The sequence below is a fragment of the Aethalodelphis obliquidens genome, unplaced genomic scaffold (genome assembly GCF_003676395.1).
Source record: "Aethalodelphis obliquidens isolate GAN/ISIS:26980383/991018 unplaced genomic scaffold, ASM367639v1 scaffold50, whole genome shotgun sequence".
Classification (NCBI taxonomy): Eukaryota; Metazoa; Chordata; class Mammalia; order Artiodactyla; family Delphinidae; genus Aethalodelphis; species Aethalodelphis obliquidens.
The window spans coordinates 6,793,939-6,812,397 of NW_020837994.1; the positions used below are offsets into that span (position 1 = coordinate 6,793,939).

Below are 18,459 nucleotides of genomic sequence, written 5' to 3' on the forward strand. Positions count from 1 at the left end.
TGTGTGTGTGTGTGTGTGTGTGTGTGTGTGTGTGTGTGTGTGTGTGTATTTTGTAATAAAGTCTTTGGAGAGATAAAGGAAGCAGGAGCATATGTGAGCCAAGGAAGGCTTGGTAAGACGTAGGAAAGAAAGGCTAAGAACAGAAGCTTTGAGTTGAACTTCTCAGTAGCTAAGCTCAGACACAACCCTTGTTTTCTGAATTATGCCTGGCTACTTACCAATCACTCAGAACTTGGTTCAACCTAAGTGTTCACAGTTCCTAGATATTTTGAAACAATTGTAAGAAGAGACATTCAAATATTTCAGTCACAGAAACAGAAAGACAGAAGTCCAAGTCAAGGAGGCAGAGTAGGAAAAATTTGAGCTTACCTCCTCCTATGGACATACTAAAACTACAACTACATATAGAACAACTATCTTTGAGAACAGCATGAAGATAAGCAGAACAGATTTACTACAACTAAGAGTATATAGAAGAGGCCACATTGAGATAGGAAGAAACAGCAGAGACATGGTATAGTTAGAATCCATACCTCTGGTGCACTGACCCACAAATGGGAGGGAAACCAAAATATCAGAGGTATCCCTGAAGAGCAAGGGGTTTCACCTCCCATATTAGGGGACCTGTACTTGGAAGACAATTCTCCATAAAATCTGGCTTTGACAGCCAGTAAGGCTTTCATACAGGAGAGCCAGAGGGCTGTGGAAAACCAAAATTTAAATTCTTGAAGGGTTTTCACTCACACAAACTAACTTGCTCCAAGTTCTAGCACAGAGGCAGCAGCTTAAAAAGTGTTTGGGTCATACGAGAAGGAGATTCATTGTTTAACTCTAGGGCATGTGCTGGAGGGGCAGGGATCTGGTGGCACTTTCTCTGGGGATGAAAAAGCTGGCAGACACTCTTTCTTTCTTTTAACTTTCCTTACACCTAACTGGCCTGGCACTGGCTGGCACCATTTCTGTCACTCTCCAACAACCTAGCTAAGACTGTACATCTCACACCAATGTTGCCATGAAGACCAACCATGCCCAACCTGAATGACCTGTCCTGCTCCTGCAACATGGCCCCCAACTCAAGAAGCCACCCCAACTGGGGCCAACACCACATTCCAGCAGGCCTGAAGTAGTTACAGCTGGGTCCTGCAGCTAGTCATGCTAGAGGACAGCCCCACCACATCAGCAGACCCAAAGCAGTCATAGTGGGACCTGTCCGTCAGCCAGGTCAAGCACCAGTCCTACCCACTAGCATACCCACAACGGTCACAAATGAGATCCCAGCTAGTTGGCCTGGGGGCCAAATTCACCCACCAGTGTACTCTCAACAACTACTCTCCAACCACAACAGAAGGGCACATGCAGTCCATATAGGGGATACCCCTGGAGCACCTGGGTCTAGTGACCAGGGGGAATTGTTCCATGGGGTCCCACAGAATACCTTCCACATAAGGCCACCCTTTCAAGAATGGGAGACATAGCTGATATATCTAATACACAGAAACAAACACAGAGAGTGAAAAGACAAAGGTATACCTTTCAAACAAAAGAACAAGACAAAACCTCAAAAAAAAATAGAACTAAATGAAACAGATGTAAACAATTTACCAGATAAAGAGCTCAAATAATAGTCATAAAAATGCTCACTAAACTTGGGATAGAATGGATGAACTCAGTGAGAACTTCAACAGAGACACAAAAATCATTAAAAAACCAACCAGAGCTGAAGAATACACTAATTGAAAAATCTGCTAGAGGGAATCAATAGAGGATTAGATAATGCAGAAGAATGTATAAGCAATCTGGAAGACATTGTAGTGGAAATCACCCAATCAGAACAGCAAAAAGAGAAAACTTTTTAAAAATGAGGGTAAGTTAAGAGACATTTGGGACAATATCAAGCACACTAATATTAATGTTATAGGGGTCTCAGAAGGATAAGAGAGAGAAAAGACAGAAAATGTATTTGAAGAAATAATGGCTGAAAACTTCTCTAACCTGGAGAAGGAAACAGACATCCAAGTCCAGAAAGGACAGATGAAAACAGAACCACAACAAGACAGGTTATAGTTAAAATATCAAAAGATAAAGATAGAAAGATAATCTTAAAATCAGCCAAAGAAAAACAATTTGTTACATACAATGAAACCTACACAAGACTATCAGCTGACTTTTCAACTTCAACAGGAAAGAAGGGAAGGGTCTAATTTATTAAAAATACTGAAAGGAAAAAAAAAATCTTATACCAAGAATATGCCCCAGCAAGGTTATCTTTCAGAATTGAAGGAGAAATAATGAGTTTTTCTGACAAAGCAAAGCTAAGAGAGTTCATCACCATTAAACTGTCCTTACAAGAAATGTTAAAGGACTTCTTTAAACAGAAAAGAAAAGGCCATAACTAGAAACACAAATATTATGAAAGAAAAAACCTTACTGGTGAAGGCAAACATAGTAAAGTAGTAGATCAAGCACCTATAGATCTAGTATGAAGTTTAAAAGACAAAAGTAGTAAAATTAGCTATATCTTATTTTACAAAGGGATAGATTGGGAGTTGGGACTTACATATACATATTGCTATATTTAAAATAGATAACTAACAAGGACCTACTGTACAGCACAGGGAACTCTTCTCAGTATTTTGTAATAACCTAAATGGGAAAATAATTTGAAAAAAGAACAGATACACGTATATGTATAACAGAATCACTTTGCTGTACACCTGAAACAAACACAACATTGTTAATCAACTATACTCCAATATAAAATAATAAATAAATAATAAAATAATTACTTAAGCAATACAAAAAAAATTTTTTAAAAGATGTAAACTATGACATTAACAGCAAAACCTTTTGGAGAGAGGAGAATAAAAATATAGCGCTTTTAGAATGCATTTGAACTCAAGCAACCATCGATATAAAATGGACTGCTCTATATATGTTGTTATATATGAACTTCATGGTAGCCACCAGCCAAAAATCTACAACAGATATACAAAAATAAAGAGAAAGGAATACAAATATAATACTAAAGAACGTCATTAAACTGCAAAGAAAGAAAACAAGAGAAGAATAAAGGAACAGATAAGATCTACAAAAAACAGAAAACAATGAGCAAAATGGCAACAAGTACATACCTATTACTAACTACTTTAAGTGTGAATGGATTAAAAGCTTCAATCAAGACAAGAGTGGCTGGATGGATAAAAAAACAAGACTCATATATATGTTGCCTACAAGAGACTCACTTTAGACTTAAAGACACACAGGCTTAAAGTAAAGGGATGGAAAAAAGATATTCCACTCGAATATAAACAAAAGGAAAGCTTAGGTGGCAATACTTATATCAGACAACATAGACACACATGAACGTGGGACCACATCGTTCCAAAGTCTGTGGGACACATAAAAAACAGTTCTAAGAGGGAAGTTTTTAGCTTTCCAGGCCTACCTCAGGAAACAAGAAAAATCTCAAATAAACAATTTAACCTTACACCTAAAGGAACTGGGAAAAGAAGAATAAAACCCAAAGTTATTAGAAGGAAGGAAACAAGAAAGATCAGAGCAGAAATAAATAAAACAGAGACTGAAGAAACAATAGAAAAGATCAATGAAACTAAGAGTTGTTTTTCGGCAAAGAAACAAAATTGAGAAACATTTAGCCAGACTCATCAAGAAGATAGGGCCCAAATAAATAAGATCAGAAATGAAAGAGGAGGAGTTACAACCAACACCACAGAAATACAAAACTTTGTAAGATAATACTACAAACAGTTATACACCAACAAATGGACAATCTAGAAGATATGGAGAAATTTCTAGAAATACAGAATTTTCCAATACTGCATCAGGAAGAAATGGAAAATCTGAACATAACTGAGTTTGAATCAGTAATAAAAGAAATCCCAACAAAAAAAGTCCAGGACTGGACATCTTCACAGGGGAATTCTAAACATTTAAAGAAGAGTCAATACCTATCCTTTTCAAACTACTCCAAAAAATTGAAGAGGAATGATTTCAAACTCATTCTACAAGGCCAGTATTATCCTGATACCAAAACCAGACAAAAATTTAAAAAATATTACAGGCCAATGTCCCAGATGAACATAGATGCAAAAATCCTCAATAAAATAATAGCATACTGAATTCAACAATACATTAAAGGGATCACACACCATAATCAAGTGATATTTATTCTAGGGATACCAGGATGATTCAACATCCTGAAATCAATCAATATCATACACCACATGAACAAAACAAAAGATAAAAATCATATGATCATATTAATAGATGTAGAAAAAAGCATCTGACAAAATTAAATACCCAGTTATAATGAAAACTCTGAACAAAATGGGTATTGAAAGACCATATCTCAATATAATAAAGGCAATATATGACAAACACACAGGTAACATGGAAAGATAAGCTACTTCATGGGTTGGAAAGATAAATATTGTTAAAATGACCACAATGCCAAAAGCAATCTACAGATTCAATGCAATCCCTATCACAATGCCCATGACATTTTTGATAGGACTGGAACAAATAATCCTAAAATTTGTATAGAACCACAAAAGACCTGAAATAGCCAAAGCAATCCTAAGAAAGAAGAACAAAGAACAAACTTAGAAGTACCACACTCCCCACTTTCAAACTGTATGACAAATTTATATTAATCAAAACATATGGTGCTGACACAAAAACACACACAGAGATCAATGTAACAGAAGAGGGAGATCAGAGATAAAACCACACTTATACAGTCAGTTAATTTACTATAGGCAAACCAAAAATATGTAGTGGGGAAGAGACAGTCTCTTCAATAAATCATTTTGGGAAAACTGGAACAGCTATATTCAAAAGAATGAAACTGGACTACTTCCTTATACCACATACAAAAATAAACTCAAAATGTATTAAAAACATAAATGTAAAATTTGAAACCATAAAATCCCTAGAAGAAAACTTAGGCAGTATGCTCTTTGATATTTATCTTAGCAATACTTTTTTAGATCTGTCTCCTCAGGTAAGGGCTACAAAAGCAAAAATAAAGAAATGGGACTGCAATAAACTAAAAAGTTTTGCACAGCAAAGGAAGCCATCAGCAAAATGAAAAGGCAATCTACTGAATGGGAGAATGTACTGGCAAATCATATACCCAATAATGGGTTAATATCCAAAATATGTAAAAAACTTACACAACTCATTATCATAAATACAAACAATTCAATTAAAAAATGGGGATATATAGACAGTCAACAGATACATGAAAACATGCTGAATATCACTAATCATCAGGGAAATACAAATCAAAACCACAATGAGATATCACCTCACATCAGTCAAAATGATTACAAAAAGACAAAGTAACTACTGTTGGCGAGGACATGGAGAAAAGGGAACCCTCACGCACTGCTAGTGGGAATGCAAATTGGCAGAGCTACTATGGAAAACAGTATGGAGATGCCTCAAAAAATTAAAAATAGAACTATCATTTGATACAGCAACTCCTCTTCTGGATATTTACACCAAGAACATGAAAACACTACTTCAGAAAAGATATATGCATCCCTTTGTTCATTGCAATGTTATTACATTAGCTAAGATATGGAAGCAACCTAAGTGTCCACTGATACATGAATGGACAAAAAAGAGGTGGTATGTACACACAATTGAATATTACTCAGCCATGAAAAAGAATGAAATTTGTCCCTTTGCAACAACATGAATGGACCTAGAAAACATTATACTGAGTGCAATAAGTCAGACAGAGAAAGACAAATACTAATTGATCTCACTTATATGTGGAATCTCAAAAAAATAAATAAAATAAACAGAACAACAGAAACAGATCCATAGATACAGAGAACCAACTTGTCGCCATCAGAGGAGAGGGGAGTGGAGAGGTTCGGGCAAAATAGGTGAAGGGAATTAAGAGGTACAAACTTCCTATATAAAAGAAATGTCATGGGAATAAAATATACAGCATAGGAAATATAGTCAGTAATATTGCAATAAGTTTGTATGATGACAGTTACTAGACTTGTGCTGATCAATTCTTAATGTGTATGTGTTGAATCACTATGTTGTTCACCTGAAACTTATATAATACTGTATGTCAACTGTACTTTAATTAAAAAAACCCAGAAGACATATTTACATGGAGAAAAAACACAGAAACGAATGCCTCTTGCTCTGCATAATGTCCACAAAAACAAATAACAAGGCTATCCTAGAAACCACAGGGGAGTAAAACCCTGAACAGTTTGAAGAGGTAATAAATGAAAATTAATTTCACAGAAGCCATTATTCCTAATTGAAGATGCACAAAATATCATTAGTGTTACCTCTATTGAGTGTTCTGTCATTACTGTTTTATTTTAGTAAACATAAAAATTAAGTCTTTCATAGGTTTTACTCCTGGTCTCCTTCCTACTAAATTTGTATTTTTCATAGTATCTTAAGTTCTTGTAATAGGAACCACTCTCCTAGTTATTTTTCAGAAACCTATTCATAATGGTTATACTATATTATAAAAATATAAGTTGTTCTTGTTATTATTATTTTTATAACAGAAGTAATAATTAATTGTTGTGATAAATAGGAAAGGAATTACAGTTTATAACCTCCCTGGGCCTTAGTTTCCCTATCTTTGAAATCTGTTCATACAAGGGAAGTTATTAAAGCCTCTTTCCCTGATAATTTCCCAGTCTATTCACATTTCCCATAGCTCTAAGCACAAGGAGGCAACTTTAGTGACAAAGGCCTCCAGTTCTTTCTGGTAAATTCTTAAGGTTAAGTTTATATCTAGAAAGTACGAAATCATTTGGAAAAAAGAAAAACATTGGTAAGAAAACAGAAAAAGCAATCGTATTTTTATGTCACTTGTTTGCTTTCCTTTTTTAAAAAAATCAATCAGTTCTGAATTCCTTATTGAGACATTCAAGACCTCTATGATATTGCTCTAAATTACCTTTCCAACCCACTTCTATCCGTTCACCTTGCAACTGGCAGCCAGAGCACCTATTCCAGTAATACGCTAAGGACTGTCCCCCATCATGTACTTGCTCATTCTTTTCTACCATTCAGGAAATCCCTTCTTCTATCTGCTTATAGAACCTGTACCCTTCCTTCATGGTCAGAGCTCAAATGCCCACTTTCTTGGATTTTTCTAACTACAACAAGACTTCCTTTTCTTTCATTCTCCAAACATATTATCTATCTTGGAAGCACAGTCTATTAACACTGAAATACTTATTCCCTTCTTTTTTATGTTAAAATTAAAATATCATGATTTTCTTCTCCTTAGGTTAAGAGCTCCTTGAGGGAAAAATTAGGTCTTGTTCATACTTAAACCTCATACAAGTGGTTAGCAAAATGCATTTTTAATGTCCTAAAAAGAGTACCAAAGTAAGGGTCCAAAATATTGAGGTTCTAGTTTTGAGCCCTTTTATAACTATGTGGCTATAGACATATTATTTAAACTCTATTAACCTCAATTATCTTGTGTAATATGAGGATAAAAACATCTACTCCACATGGAGGATTAAATGCAAAAGGGCTTTTAAAACTCTAAAATACTATATTAATTCAAGAATGAAAGTTATTAATGCTGTTCTTATAACTTTACTATTATGGTAGTCACTCAAAGACTATTAAATATGTCTTAAAAGAATGAAGGAGCAAAAGTAAGTAGATAATAAATGTCATATTTGAATTCAGTTAGAATGGAATAGCTATACACATTTATTTTCTTTCTCTCCTAAAACTCTATTAAAATAAAATGAAAGGCATTTTTAATAGTTAAAAAAGCAATATTACAAAGAGAATAAAGAGGGGATAAGAGTAGACAAGAGATTTCTACAAACTTTTAAAAATCTGGAAGTAGATGGGAAGGTAATACATGGCATAGCTGAGCAGGAGCTAAAACGACTTCTGAACCTGAAGAGGGATATACCAAGGAGGATGCAGCAGAGCCCCACTAAGATCCCAAGAAAGACTTGTAGCTTGTAACACCTAGGAAGGTGTCAATGGAGAAAGGAATAGGAATAAGAGGGTTGCTAAAACTGGTGTGCAAAGCAGTTATTTTTTCATGTTTCCTTCTGTCTTCTGTATTTCTGTGACCAGGGCTTATTTCCTCTCCCCTTCCGTTCTCTTGCCATGACTCCACCTCCATGAGACTAGAACTTCATATTCTAGGGAAATAAATCCTGGGGGCTCTGGAATCATGCACCCAGGCATAGAGGAGAATGAAGGTGAGGTGTGGGGCCAAAAATTTAGGGAGATGAAGTGAGAGTCTGTGTTTTCAATTGTAGAGCCCCAGTGTTCTTCCATTTGCTACTCCTAAATGCAAGGAAAACAGGTGTATCTCTCCAAAGCTAGAGGCTGGAGGACTTCTGTCTATAAAAAATAAAAGAGAAAACCCAGGAGTAAAACATATAGAGAATCACATATGGATGTTCTACAATGGGGGGAAGGGGTGTTTGCCATCTCATTTCTCTAACATGGAACCCAAGAGTCAAAGCCAACTCTTACACACTTCCCTTTCCCCTACCCAGAAAGTCTTCAATCTGCCTATTAGTGTCTCATAATTAAACGTGAAGGAACATATATTGAAGGAAAAAATTGCTTTAAATATGGAGAGAGAGAGAGGGAAGGAAAACCCAAAGGAACAGAAGCTGGAGAAAATTCCAAATAAGAGAGAGAAAAGATAATAATGAACTCTTGAAACAAGTAGAGGATGTGATTTTTTTAAAACAGTATGACTGGAGATAAAGAAAAAAATCTGGAAAATTAAAATTATGATTGTTTACTTAAAAAAGTAGACGGATTTTTAAAATTTCTTCCAGTAGCTGAACAAAAATCAAATTTGGAAAGTTAGCATAGGAAATAAGAGGTGAACTATTATTCAACAAATAGATATTTAACTGAGATTAGAAGTTTGTTTCCCTAAAACTAGCTAGACACAGAGAGAAACATTTTCTGTTCATCTGACTGAGACATCCACTGATTAGAAAAACAATCCCAACTGTAAGTCAGCACACCTAAAACTTGCCTACTCTTCTCGATAAAAGTGTAAGGCAAGGAAACCCCTCCGAGACCCTCTAATCTTCAAATCTGGAGTGCTCTTCCTATTGTTATAGTGTGAAAAAAAATCAATTTCCCTACTTGTTCTTTTTTTTTTTTTTTTTTTCTTTGTTAATGGAGAGAAATCAATTAGAAAAGAAATGATAGAAGTCACCAAAGCAAAGAATGTAAGTCTGCAGACTATGGGCCAGAGTGTCTATCTCTATAAATGAAGAAACACCTACATCAAGTACAATGGGAATGTAAGCAAGATCCTAAGAAACTTTCATGGAGAACAAACATCAAGTCACCTCTCAGCAATCAGGGGTCAGAATGGAATCAGACTTTCAACAGCAATAATCAACTCTAAAATTAACTCCGAAATGTTTTTGAACTGCTAAAGAAATGTGATTTCTAACCTGATCATCTATCCTCAGACACACTTGCAGTCCGATATAACAATAGAATTAAAATGACTTCCCCCTTAGGAAGTGATTTAACAGCTAGAAGTATGCTCTAGTAATTAGAGGGTGCACTTCAGAAAAACAAAGAACTAAACAAAGAAGGATGTGTATGATTCAGGGAATGGGATGTCTCCTTACGGAACAGGGGTGTGAGAAGGCTTAGGACAACTGGAATGTAATCAGTTGTACAGGACAAGGAAAACAGAGGGCTCCAAAAGGGAGCCCTCCATGTAGAAGAAGGAAATCATACATTATTTGATTTTTAAAAAATAAATTTGGTCAAATTTGTTGAAGTATTTCAGAATAACTGATGATAAACATATAGAAAATTCATAAATAAAAATAGTAATTTACTAAAATAATATATAATAAATGAATCCTAATATATAATTTGAAATGGCAGTGAATGGTATTTATGTGCTGTACTGATTACCTTTGATTTGACTTTTAAAAAATTGTGACAAAACTATGCTTAGAGCATGAAAATGGGGAACGCTATAGGTAAAAAAGCCAAAACCTCATCTACTATAACAGACATAAAAATGTCTAAAATGGATACATTCAGAAATGGTAATATAAGTGATTTATTTAGACATATACAGATCAATACTGAAACTGAGCAGGACCCTGCAGGGCCTCTGCAGGTACAAAAGCCCCTCTGTGTCCCCTGTTTCTTGTTTGTAGATAAAAGGCTTTAGTATCCTAGGCTTTCCTTGAGTTCCAAAGAACAGCCTTAAAGAGTTACTAAGTAGGGAAGTGAGGGAATGCAGAAACCAAGAAAAAGCAGTCAAGCAAGAAAAGCAATGACAGCTTAAACAATAGTTCAGTGATAAAACACAGTCCTAGTTCGTCCTCAAGGGATATACATAACAATCTGATGCATATGTATGAGGTGTTCTGCAGAAACTAAGACCCTCACCCAGGTAGAGAATGGTGACTGTATGCTGACCACAAGCACACAGCCCACAGACTGGCTGGAATCAGAAGGTGGATGATTAAGATTTCACCCTGCTACATTATCACCAACCAGTCAGAAGAAAGTCCATGAGCTGCAACTCTCACCACAAATGTTGCCCTTAAAAGCTCTTCCTTGAAAGCCATTTGAGAGTTTGGGTCTTTTGAGCATGAGCTGCCCATTCTCCTTGCTTGGTGCCCTACAAATAAATGCTGTACTTTCCTTCATCAGAACCCAGTATTAGTAGATTGGTTTTGCTGCATGTGGGTGAGTGAATCCAAGTTTGGTTTGGTAAGAATATTGATGAAAACATTCAAATACGTGAGAGTTGAAAAGTTTGGGGGCATATGACACAAGGTATAATTTTCTTTTTCATTTTAATCCTCTCAGTACTATTTAAATTCTTAAATCATGCCCACATGTACATTTAGAAATTTTATAATAGCAATGAATTCAGAAAAATTAAAGTAAAATTGTTACATATTTGAGAAGCAAAAAATATATTCCAAAAACGTAGTCATTAAACCTTCGGACTATTCATACTACATGAACCATGGATTATATGCACAGAAGCAATGACTTCATAGGCCATTGAACATTTTGGGGTTTTAAATAAATCTTCCACAATCGAACCCTCTGTGCAGTGGGAAGTAAGTAGGTAAAGCTTATTGGAATGAAAACCCTGAAATTTCTAATCGATGTTGTTCATCTTGGGTACATGCCAGAATAGTTCCTCCCTTTTGGATTATTTATTTTGATTTTTGGAGAATCAGAAGAAAAGTAATTGCGCAAAATAATAATAATGACATTAGTCAAAATAAAGCAACAGCTTGAAAGGAGTTCAGGAAAATGCTTGTCCATGCTTCTATTTGGGAAAGAAGATAGTAAAGGGAATAATATTCACTCAGTGCTTCCTATGTACCAGGCTTATTCATTCCACTCATTCTCTCCTCACAATAGCTTTGTGAGACAAATTATGACCCTCTTTTTTTAGAGATGAAGAAACTGGGCACCAGAGAGGTTAATAACCTACCTAAGTTCACACAACAGTAAGTGGTGAGGCTGGTATTGCTTTCTAAGTCTGTCTCCTAGGAGACTCAAAACACTCTCAATCTTCTCAGGACTACTTTTCCATCCCATCATTCTTTAACTCCATACTCTCTAACTGGGATCCAGTGGCCACAGCTGTGTGCCTCAAATGGGCTACTGATGTGCCAAGACATTGATCTGTTCAGCCCTCATGGGAGGTGGGGCCCATTCCCTTTACTTGTGTTTCTTTCATATAAGTGTCGTCATTACCTATATGCACCGTGGTGTGGAAAAGGTTAGAAATACTGCCTGAAGCAGAAGAAAACCAGCCGTCTTACCCTTCAATTTTCAAGATACCTCTACTCAAACTTTTTAAGAACCACTCTGAAAAAGCATCACACTGGGCAGTTAATTCTTTATTGGAATAGAAAATTTGGATTTAAGGAGGGCCATGAATATCAAGCATTTCAAACCCTTGTTTTTCAGACAAGAAAATGAGTGCAGGCCAATAAAATGACCTAACCTAGAGAGGAAAGGGCTCCTTCCTCAGTTGGTCCTCACCCATCCTGGGAAGCAGGAAGGCAGGGATGCTTGTGGCTCTGCTCTGGTTTGCTCTATTATGCTTCTGACCAGATGGCATCCCACCAGATGGTTGCTTGTTCATTTTTTTTCCCATGGATAGGGAGCTCTAGAAGGAGAGGCACTGAGTCTTGTTTATCTTTGTGTGCCCAGATAAAACAGTGTTTGGTACATAGCAGGCACCCAATACTTGTTAAATAAATGAATGACTAAATAAAAATTGTGTTCATAGGATCCCAGGTCGAGCTCTATCTCCCCAGCTTGCTAGCTCTCTGACCTCAAACAAGTCATTTATATTGGAAAATGTGAGTAAAAGGTCTTAAGTGCTGTGAGGTTACATAAGATTAAAATAATAATGGCAAAGTCCTAATAGCAGGTAATATTTAGTGAGCATTTACTATGAGCCAGGCAAAGTTGCAAGTGTTTTGAAAGTATTAACTTATTTAGTCTAAAATACATTTTGAATTATAAATAGTCTGCCTCTGTGAATAATGATTAGAGCTCCTTCCCCAATGTATTTCCCACTGCAGTAGAACTCAGTCTTGGGCATATTTGGTTACAATTTCTAGTACTTCTTTGGAAGCAGATGAAAAGGTTCAAATGACTTAGACCAAGACCAAGAGTCATAGCTCTTATCCTGCCACTCTGGGAAAATGGCACTGGAGAATAGAGGAAGTGGTGGAGTATCACATTTCTTATAATGGGTAGCTCTATCTGCCTTAAGAAAGAGAGAAAATTAGTATTCTCCTAATAGACAGAATGTCACAGAAAAGTTCAACCTTCTTCATAATACTGTAATTAGTATTTCATATACTATAATTTTAGTCTTGATGAGATAAGCACTTTCTGAAGAAATTCCAATATCTATATTGCTAGTGCTAGCAAAAAAAAAGCAATTTAAAATGACACATTTTAATACATAATAGTTGCCCCAACCTTTTGATGTAGCAGCATGAATATCAGATTCTATGGGAGAGAAGGAGGTTTGAGGTTCCCTCAAGGGGTTGGTGCCTTTATAACAAACATGACACGTGTCTGCTGAATGGAGCCAACCTCAGCCCCCTGGGTCTTTTGCTGATCAGGCTGGTAAGAAAGTTCCCTTAAGGTAATCTCACCATAATTCAAACAGATTCAACCACAGGACATGCTAGGAATGGCTTGCAGGGAAGCAGGAGGAAGGACACTAATAATTTTACATCACCTACCATGTGCTAGGCATTATACTCTATAAACAGTATGTCATTAATCCCCATTCTATAGATGAGAAAACGGATGCTGAAAAGGGTGAACTCCCTACTGCATATGTAAGACGAGTAGGTATTTGAATCCAGATCTACCTGATTAGAAAATCCATGTTCTGAACATTGCAATAGCCTGCTTCTGTGAAACAGGTTGTTTAATCTTATAATCCCTTATTCCGTGATTGGATTCCCTAGCTACATACACTGAAGGTAAATCACTGAAGGAAAAAAATGTGGATATCAAAAATCTCCAGTATTATTTAAATACCACTGACAGGGATACATACTCCCTGAAAATACCCTAGCTGGATGATAGCCAGGGTTGAAATAAAGAAATGCTGTCGCTTGGCTTGTTACCTTTTCTGTGACCATTGGGTTAAGACTGCCTGCTGGTGTCATGATAGAGTAGTTTGTGATTACAGATGCTCATAAACATCCTCAACGCATACCTCCTCTGAAAAGGGAAATACAATGACAGTGCGTGGGTATTGTGGTATCTTCCTGTGGATTTCAACAGAAAACTTTGATCATTTTCCAAACAGCTGTAAGAGGTGTACAGACTGAGGCATCTACTGGGAATTGCAGGTTGGGGGTAATTAAATTGGGTTCTTTCTCCTTGGATGTGCTGTTGGCCAGTGTTAATGATTACCATCACTGCAGGGAGAGAACAAATGTCACTACTATTATTATTGAGAGAATGAAGAGGAACAAGAGAGATGAGATGAAGGGAAAGTGGAGATGGGAGGGGCATGAGGGACAGAAGAAGACAGGGTATTTACGTTAGCTATCATGTCTTCTTCATTTATGTGCCCTAGCATGGAACAGAGTTGCTGGCAAATAACTGATCCTCAATAAAGAATTATCAAATGAATGGAAGAAGTGATGGCTGTATGGATGGGAAAAAATTCTAAAAATTAAGAACAACCCACATATCTTAGTTTGCTATGGCTGCCATAAGAAAATATCACAGACTGGATGGCTTAAATGACAGAAATTTATTTTGTCTCAGTCTGGAAGCTGGAAGTCCAAGATCAAGTTGTTGACAGGGTTGATTTCTCCTGAGGCCTCTCTCCTTGGCTTGCAAATGGCTGTGTTCTCACTGTGTCCTCACATAGTCTTTTTTTCTGTGTATGGACATCCCTGGTGTCTCTTCCTCTTCTTATAAGGACACTAGTTCTACTGGATTAGGGACTCACCATAGACCTTATTTTATCTTATTTACCTCCTTAAAGGCTCCATCTCCAAATATAGTCACATCAGGAGTTATAGATTCCATATATGAATTTGGGGGGGGGGACACAATTCTGTTCGTAACATCATACCATTCAATTCTAATTTGAATGTTATGTTTATTGTGGATTATTTCCTGATTCTTACCATGAGCATTAACTCCCATAGCACATTACAAAATTCTTTGCTCTCTCTTTGGACATAGCAGAAATCTTCTGACTGGTCTCTTTGCCTTTGGTCTTACTCTCATTCTGTCTCTTTCATTCTGAATAGCTGTCTAAGTGAACTAACTAAAATGCTCATGGAATCATGTTACTCCTTAGCTTTACACTTATCAATGAGCTTATGAATGTAAGTACAACTCCTTGGAATGAGTCTAAATTCTCTGTACAATCTGAGACCCTGCCTATGGAATGAACTTCATCTTTTATATCTCTTATCATAAATTACCCTCTGCCCACTCTGTACCACAGGAACCTCTGCTGTTTCAGATATCCAAGCCATAACATGTTGTCCTTGCTGCCTGCAGATCCATGGACCAGAGTTCTACCCATCTCACTGTACTGACCCATGGTCATGCACATATACACACTCCTCTGCCCTCTCCAGGGTTAAAGAATACCCTGACCCCTCCACTCAAACTCCTTGGTCTTCTCTTTGTGTTTTAAAATTTTCCTTCTTTTCAAAATGTGCCCTAGAGGGAAATCATAATAAGATGTATTAAGAAATAATCATACACTTTAGAATATTGGAAGGGGAAGTTCCAATTGCTGCTAATCAAGTTATTAGATAAAAGTTAGTAGATAACAAATATAAACTCTGGAAAAAAATATCCTGAAAGCATATGAGAGCAACCAAAAGGAGTCAGAAACAAGGGTGGGTGTTTATGATTGAACTTTTTTTTTTTTTTTGTCTAAGACTAGGCCCCAGTTGGTATCACATCAGGTAGGTAAAACTCAGTTGTAAAACATGTGGTTTTAACTCCTTGAAGAACCAGTGGAGAGAGTTATTGTAATGAAAGGAGTGGAAAAAATTAAGTAGAGAAACCAAGAAAGGAGAAAGTCAAAGAAGGAGACTCAAGTTTTGCATATAAAAACTCTACACAAATTTCTGGCTGCCCTCTGAACTATGAAGGTATAGGGTAGATGCCAGCTCCCAGATGAGGTAAACAAAGTAGAGATTTCAGTTGATGCCTACCACAGGAAAGCTAAAATTTGGAATTTGAGTTCAGTCAAGTTAATAGTCTGTTAAAGAAATAAATACACATCAAAGGAAGATAACAGAATCCAGCGTTTCTACAATTTATGAACTGCACTGTTTGAAGCATGATACTTGGGGGAAAAGATTAAAAAAACTATATCCAGACAACAACAACTACAGACTCTTTGAAATGAGGCTGAAAATAAAGACATAGCAGATAAATGACAACTGATAGGATTTGCTGCCAGCAGAACTATACTACAGGAAATGCTGAAGAAAGTTCTTCAAGAATGAAATGGAATGAAGACAGATGAAAAGGTCAGAAAAAAAAAACCAAACTGGAAACAGTAAATATGTAGGTGAATAAAAACAGCTACATTTCCTTTAAAATACATATGACTGCTAAAAGAAAAAATGGTAATATTAGGCTATGGAGTTTACAACATGCACAGATGTAATGCATAAGACAACTCTAGCACTTGCTAAGATATATGCTGTGCCCTAAAATAAGTCTCAATGAATTTGCATGTATTGAAGTCATATAGTATATACTGTCTCATCAAAATTGAATAAAATTAGAAATAAATAATAATATACCTGGAAAAATTCAAATATTTGAAAATCAAGCAACACACTTTTAACGAATCTAAGAGTCAAATAAAATAATCATCTAGGGGAGTTCCCTGGTGGCATAGTGGTTAGGATTCTGGGCTTTCACTGCCGGGGTTGGGGGCCAGGTTCAATCCCTGGTCAGGGAACTGGGATCCTGCAAGCCGTGTGGCATAGCCAAAAAAAAAAAAAAAAAATCATCTAGGAATAATTTCCTAATGAAAATATTTTAAGCCAAATCATAATGAAAATGCGTTAAACCCTTTCTGGGTGTTATATCATTTTGGAGAGGCATTGTTTCAGGTGCATGGCCTTGTTTTAAGGATATGTTATAGCATAGTGGTAATGACCATGGATGTAGGACACTCTGGCTGCCTGAGTTCGAATCCCAGTTCCATCAACCACTATCTATACTGTGGTGTAAAGTAAGTTGTTTAACTTGTTTGTACCTCTATTTTCTCAAAATAAAATGGAGTTCCATTCAAAAGTCTTGCTGAGAGAATTAAATGAGTTAATATGGGTAGAATGCTTAAAAGAGTGCCTGGAACACAGTAAGTATTTAACAAAAGTTAGCTATTATTATTATTATTATTTGTCCTCACTGCAACTTTAGAACATATTCAGAATAGGAATTGTGCTTGGTGTCTCAAGCACCTGCAATAGTAGCTGGCACATAATAGGCATTTGCTAACTAATTATTTTCAAATGATTAAAATGTCTTCTTCTTTATTGTGTCCTTATCAGGGCTCAGGGATTATGCCGATCAATTTACATGCCTTATTTCACTGAATCCTCATGACATAAGAGATGATTACCCTTATGGTTCCCGCCTTACAAATGGCAAAGCTGAGGAGAAGGGTGCAGGGGCTCATTTGAGGTCACACAAAACACAAGTAACAGCCCGAGCATCACACTTAAGGCCTTTGGACTTGGAATCCCATGCTCTTTCTCGCTTTCATGCAACTTAGTAAATGGGTCTAAGACTCTAACTCAAATGTTTACAACTTTGAGAGTAAATTTTTAAACATTTAAAACGCCAGCAAAACTTACGATGATAAGGCTAAATCACTGCTTTCTGGTAGGGTGCCTTGGCGCAAATATCTGAGTTTACACCACCTGGAAACCAGGAGCAACCTGTCAAATCTAAGCCTCAGAGTCCCCCTCTGCCTGGCCACACTCTCAGTTAAGGGTCAGCCTGTCATGTGACTTCCTCCCAAAGTGCCAAATGGGGGCAACATCCCCATCCTTGATGAAGCTGGTATAGGGACACTTTCTCAGTCAAAGCCCAGAGAGGGAAAAAGCGAAATAAATGTTCTCTTTTGCTTCCTACCACATTCTGGGGCAGAAAGCAGCAGTCTTTTCTTTTACCTCCTTTATCTCATATCCTCCTCTGGTCACAGGTGGAAAGAATATTCACTATGGAAGACAACAGTTGGGTCCTCCACATTCAGCTTTTGCTACGTTAAAGGAAACAAAGGTTTTGGAAACTCTCCTCTCACAAAACCTAGCAAAATCCTGTTTTTGCACATTGGAGGCTGAGATTTTGCTCATTCTCTTGTTTCTTCATTCTTTCTTTCAACATTCTTCCACTATGAGTCTTAATTTTTTTTTTTTTTTTTTGCTGTACGCGGGCCTCTCACTGTTGTGGCCTCTCCCGTTGCAGAGCACAGGCTCCGGACGCGCAGGCTCCACGGCCATGGCTCACGGGCCCAGCCGCTCCGCAGCCTGTGGGATCTTCCCAGACCGCGGCATGAACCCGTGTCCCCTGCATCGGCAGGCGAACTCTCAACCACTGCGCCACCAGGGAAGCCCAGTGAGTCTTAAATTTTAACTAGGAAAATAGATATCTTTCTTTTATTAGGACAAACGCCATGCATTCAGAAAGGAAAAAGAGCAATACAATAATTTAAAAAACATTCCTCTCAGTATAGAAGCTTGCTATAGGTGCCAAGTGAATATGATAAAACACTATATGCATACATTTAAGTTTCACAAAAAGTCAAAATTATAAATTAAAAAAATCAGTAGCATTTTATACACCTTGAGTAATAAAGGCATTACAAAATTAATTTCTAGTTATCATTCATTA

At 36.8% G+C, this 18,459-nt stretch overlaps 1 long non-coding RNA gene across 1 annotated transcript; it reads right to left on the minus strand.

The window, feature by feature from the left end:
- Positions 1-3,036: 3,036 nt before the first annotated feature.
- Positions 3,037-17,496, minus strand: LOC113607875 (uncharacterized). Its single transcript, XR_003428128.1, has 3 exons — positions 17,487-17,496; positions 16,973-16,977; positions 3,037-3,297 (listed from the first exon to the last, which is right to left on the minus strand). It is a non-coding gene; the product is annotated as an uncharacterized LOC113607875 (long non-coding RNA).
- Positions 17,497-18,459: the final 963 nt, after the last annotated feature.